Source organism: Notothenia coriiceps, unplaced genomic scaffold, assembly GCF_000735185.1.
Source record: "Notothenia coriiceps isolate Sejong01 unplaced genomic scaffold, NC01 NC01_scaffold00026098, whole genome shotgun sequence".
Taxonomy (NCBI): Eukaryota; Metazoa; Chordata; class Actinopteri; order Perciformes; family Nototheniidae; genus Notothenia; species Notothenia coriiceps.
In genome coordinates, this window is record NW_011358799.1 from 833,467 (window position 1) to 839,324 (window position 5,858).

Sequence of the window (5,858 nt, forward strand, 5' to 3'; positions counted from 1 at the left end):
GGAGATTGGAAACAGCCTTTCTGCTAGAATGAAAACCATGAAAAGACAAACAACACATACGTTCACACAGAACGATGCAGAGAACGTGACATTTGCTTCAAAGCAAGACACCTGCATTGAATTAGCCATTACGTTGTTCTGAAATGTCAGTGTGCTGGTATTATGTGTGGACACTTTCCCTTGTTCTCTTTGTGTTTATTGCATGGCTAATCGAGAGTTTTCCCCAGATAAACACAGGGAGACAGGGAGAGATTAAGTGTGTGCTCTTCAATGAGCTGTTGTGCACAGACACTCATATATCCTTAATGCATCTGTTGACATTTACATTTCATTATTCAAGAGAAAGAAGTTTGTGTTTGTATTGTTAGCGGGAATGCGTAGGCTGCACGTTACTTTCTGAGAGACATAACCAACATTTTTAAACAAGGCAGCGTCATAGGCAGGAAAACTTATAGTTAAAGTATCACTTATTATGCTTTTTGGAGTTTTTCCTTTCCTGTAGAGTTTAATATAGGTTTTTCCCTCACATCCTTTGTTAAATTTGTATAGTGACTTCACTTCGTAACACATGCGCTTCTATTGGCTAGCGCTCCAACTACCTGATAGTCTGAGAGGCTGGACACTTCTAAGCTGTTGACCAATGACAAACAGAGCCGGCCAGCCAGCCAATCAGAGCAGACAGGGCTCTGGTTTCAGACAGAGGGTGAAAAGAGGTGCTGCAGCACAGGCAGTGTGAGAAAAATAAAGAGCTTGTTTAAAATTACAGCATGGAGACATGTCACAGGAGAGACAGAAAATACAAATAGAACCTGAACCGGAGCAGAACAGGGCCCCTTTAAAGTATCACAGCACTTACACTACACCAAATCTTTACAACCATGGGTTTATGAATGGAACTAAACCTTAAACCCTTAATGGTTGCTCTGTAATAAAGGTGAGCACTGCACTTTTCCTTCACAGTCCATCAAATAAGTGTGAGAAATTAAAAATGAAACCTTTTATCCACATCACCCTGTCTACAGTTGTGTTCATCCACAGCAACATGGTGGACGTATTCTCTTTGAACCGCTACACTGTTACACTAAAAGCACAGACGCCAGCAAAGGGACAATGACATACAGTAGAGAGAGAAAAAAATCAATGAAAAGGAAATCAAGAGGAGAGCGAGATGGTTAGGAGGGAGAGTGACGGAGAAAGGTGTAAGAAAGAGATTTATGTGCAACCACTGCACACTCTGCTGCTCTCTAATTACTGAGTCCACACCACATTGTTCATCCCCTGCTACTCTGTGTGAGTGTGTTATTTATTGTGTTATTTATGGACACATGTCTGTTGGTGTTTGCCTATGTGTGTACACACCCAAGGGAACTGTGGGTAAGTAATGGGTTTTGAAGGAAAAACATAGAAGAGAAGAGAAATACCAAAAAGGGCCTTGTAGCATAAAGGTAGCTGACATTGTGGATCATTAAATCACCTGGTTATATAGAAGAGACGGAGGACGGGAATATGAAGACTAAATGGTGCTTTTTACTCTGTTTTGGATACCTTTAAATGATAAAGGTGGAATTATTCTCCTTTCACCGTTAACTTATGCCACATTTCCTTTGTTTGTCTCTGTAATACAGCAGGGTGTCCGCTGGGTCTTAAAAAGTATTAAAAGTTGATAAGTCAATTTCAATTAAGGCTATTAAAAAGTATTAAACGGCATTTTCCAAGCTATTACATTTTGTAGCTTGTTTTCAATAAGTATATCAATTGTCCAAAGAGGTTGTATTCTACAGTCTGCCTGAATGTAATCATTGCGTAGGTGTGTAGTGTGATTCTGTGTAGTTTATTTATGGCGTCCCGTTGGATTTGACGTCATCTGAACAGGACATCGCACGCTCACTGCTTGATAGCGTGCGAAGGCCCGTTTACGCCGGTTGTTAAACAACATCGTTATGGGGAAATGCAAGTCTGCGTCCAAATGGTTGGAAGATAAGGAGGAAGGACAATCAATACTGTATCAAGTCAATGTGAGGTAAAGTGTGTCGCCAAGGTAACCGGTTAGAACTCAAAGTGGCGATGAGGTCTTAAAATGTATGGAAAGGGTCTTAAAAAAGGTCTTAAAAGAGATTACATTTGACTTCAGGATTCCTGCATATACCCTGTACAGTGAAAGTACAGTAGCTCAGCAAAGGTTGTGTTGCTATTTGATGTTAAATACTATAAGTTACCCTTATTTCATTGCAGTTCACATCTGTGCTTGCTTTACATTATCCACAATGTGCATCTTTGCGGTGATTGACAATGAATGGTTGACGAACTGATTGATTATGGAATTGATTGACTGACTGATTTGCTAGTCAAACTGACTGGCTCATTTCCTGTGGCTCCTATAAGGCGGTATGGATAAAAATAAAGTCAGAGGCTTTTCAAAGGATGGTACAAAAGTTTCATTTCAGTGCGTGTCCAAGACGGACCAGATGACAGGATGACAGGAGCAGTGGAACATAAATATAAAAGTGTCAGCATGAGTTCTGATAGACAGCCGTACATACGAACACAGAATGAGTCACCCAGCTGTCAGAGTTGAAGACAGAGCCTGTTAGTTTGAAGAAAGACTGCATTTGTTTTAGTCAACAATGAAGAAAAATGTGTTAAAATGCAGAGTTAATGTACAGTCGGGAGCTTTTGTTTCCATATTGACATTTTAATGTTTTGATGAATCCAGGATGGTACAAAAATATGCCGGGTTTTTCAAATGTGACGCATGTGTGTGTCCTTGTCCCTTCTGTTTTCAATTGTGAGTCTTTTCTATTCAGTGTGTGTTGTGGTTAGCTGTATGAAAACCGACATGTTTTTATCTAAAGGCTGTGATTCTTGAACAGAAAGTGATTGAAGGGTAATTTTGAAACTACTTTGGAGTTTTCTGCACAGGAGCTCATTTGTCCACATCAGTTTCAAAGCCCTGTGTGCTAGTCCATGCTTCAATGAGACGCTAGATGTGTGTTTGTGTTAAAGGCAATGGTATGTACATGCTCATTCCCTACACTCGGATACACTCAAGTGCACACACCCCGCTTGGCTAGCAGCATGTGGAGACGAGCTGCTGTCTGCCCTGACCTACGAGAGCGCAGCTTGTGGACACGCTGAGTGAGCAGCAAGAGATAACACACATCCAACACCTCTGGAGGGCGAGAGAGGGGTGTGTGTGTGTGTGTGTGTGTGTGTGTGTGTGTGTGTGTGTGTGTGTGTGTGTGTGTGTGTGTGTGTGTGTGTGTGTGTGTGTGTGTGTGTGTGTGTGTGTGTGTGTGTGTGTGTGTGTGTGTGTGTGTGTGTGTCAGATTAGATATTTCTTGATGTCATGTACAAGCATTCCTGTGCATCACAATAGAGTTAGCAGCTGCATTAGCATGCTAACGTGTCATTTCTTGTTTTCTTTGCTGCATGGGACAATATTTTTACATTTCTTTCATCTTAGTCCTAAAATAAACTGCAAGGATGACTGATCAGGCAAAGTAAAGAGAGGAGGCTGTCCATAGCATTTAGAGAGTCACAATAGGCTGTAAAGGAATGAGGGAGATTTAGAGTGACAGCGCATATTAAATTATAAAAAGGCTGTGTCAGCAAAGTGTGACCAAGAATGAAAAGAGTGTGTAAGAAGGAGAAGGGGAGACCACTTTATCAGTAAGGCGTAACTGAGAATAGAAATTGAGACACGAGATAGAGTTTGAAAGTCAGGCATAGAAAGAAATAAAGCCGACAGAGAGAGTGAGAAGGACAAAACTCAAATAAAGATTGAGAGGAACATCTTGGTGCAGGGGCTCATAGATATACATATCAAAAGCAGTAACTCAAAGTTAGTGAATACACATAACCAAGAACTTTAAGACATCATTCTTGATACAACTATTAGTGCAACTCTTAGGATCTAATGTTGAAAATAAGGGTGGTTATTTAAGTATTCATTTTAGAAAATTGGTTTACCTAAAAACAACATTATCTCCTTACAATGGTCTGGCTTATTTGGAGCGAATATATCTGCTTTCCTGACTTTGTATCTTCATGATTTATTGCACTTTTTGAAAGCTACTTGGGATACAAGTGTCAGCTTTGAAATGCAATGTAATATAATCTCTTTCCCAAACGTTAGTCTACGGGGAAATGTGTTTTGGGGGCCAATGGTATTATGTGACAGACCAGGAAGTTGTAATCCTGTGGTAATGCCACTTTGTCAAATTGGACAATAATCTCAGCACTGTGTACGTTGTTCCCAATACACCGTGACCACCTCTCTATGGATGGTGAGCAGATGAAGCACATTTTAAAAAAACATTACCAGCAACCATAATACTGGCAGAAGTAATGTGTTTTGTTGAAATGTAATTGACGAACAATAAGAATTGTGTGTTAGCCCACTCTTGAAGTGCGCTGCTTTGACACCTTAGAAGTCATTGTATAATGTAAGTATTATCCCAAAGAGGTCAACAGAACATTTTGAATTTAGCCACCCACGAACAGAAATTAAAACCCATACACAGGAACAGAAATTTAACAAAAACACCAAGGAAAGATTCCAAGGCTGTGACAAAAGAGCACTTATGAATATTGGAGGAAAGGAAGAAGAGGGAGAGTTATGGCTCAATTCAGCCGTTACAGAGTGTGTGGGAGGAAAGAGAACTACTGTAAGGAAAAGTGTGTGTGTGTGTGTGTGTGTGTGTGTGTGTGTGTGTGTGTGTGTGTGTGTGTGTGTGTGTGTGTGTGTGTGTGTGTGTGTTATTGCTCTCTGTACTCACCTTCATTTATAGTTGATGATTTGATTTGTTCCAAGTGCTCTCGCTGTAAAGGAAGCATGTATTTTTAATTAAATGAAACGAGGTACGTGACCCCAAAGGAAACCATTGACCCTGGTAAAGTACATTAATCTTCATTGAATCCCTCTCTAATGTATCGTAATCGCAAAACACACAGCCTGGATGTGGTCCGTGACTTTTGTTTAATGACTTTAATATGTTACTTACAGAAGGTCAGAGACATCAACTGTCGTCAATTTGTGCGACCGTCGCTTTAAGAGTACGTGGTTACATTTCGAAGAACAGTTTTCAAGTTTGGTTTTGTGAAGATGATTTACCGTTTTATTATCTGTTATGACAGTTTTAGCAAGGCCGAATGAAATATTTCCAAAGAAGGTAATTTATCCAGCACGTAAATTGAAGGGTTCATGAAAGAGAGTGTCTCAGGATTTCGTTGTCGTTCCCAAAACGTCGTATTCAAATAGTCAAAACTAAAAACCCTGTAGGACATTTATTCGAGCATAGTCTTCAAATGTTTACCTAAAAAACGAATTAAAGAAAGAAAGCCACCTCGGAGAAAGCTGTAGGATTTTACAAGAACCAATCAAAGACTCTTGTAATTGAATGTTAAAAATCAAACATTTCTGAACACTTGGATGGATCACTTTGCCTGAAATATGTCAATACAAAAGGTACAATAAGATCATATAAACAAGAAGATGTGCAGAGGTTTTTGGTTGCGTTGTTTTGAGCATTTAAAAGCATCACCAGCTCTAAGAAAGGGCAATCAGTATGCAGGGAGTGAATGATCAGGGTGAAATCAATAAGACCACGGTTTCTTTCACTGGGTTTGACCTAGTCAGCAGGTTTGGTTTATTCATTTATAAATGGAGCAGGCAGGAGTGTACAGACTACTAATGGTGTGTGTGTGCGTGTATGTGTGTGTGTGTGTGTGTGTGTGTGTGTGTGTGTGTGTGTGTGTACGTGTGTGTGGTGTGTGTGGTGTGTGTGGGTGCGTGTGTGTGTGTGTGTGTGTGTGCATGTATGTGCATGTGCGTGTATGTGCGTGTGCGTGTATGTGCG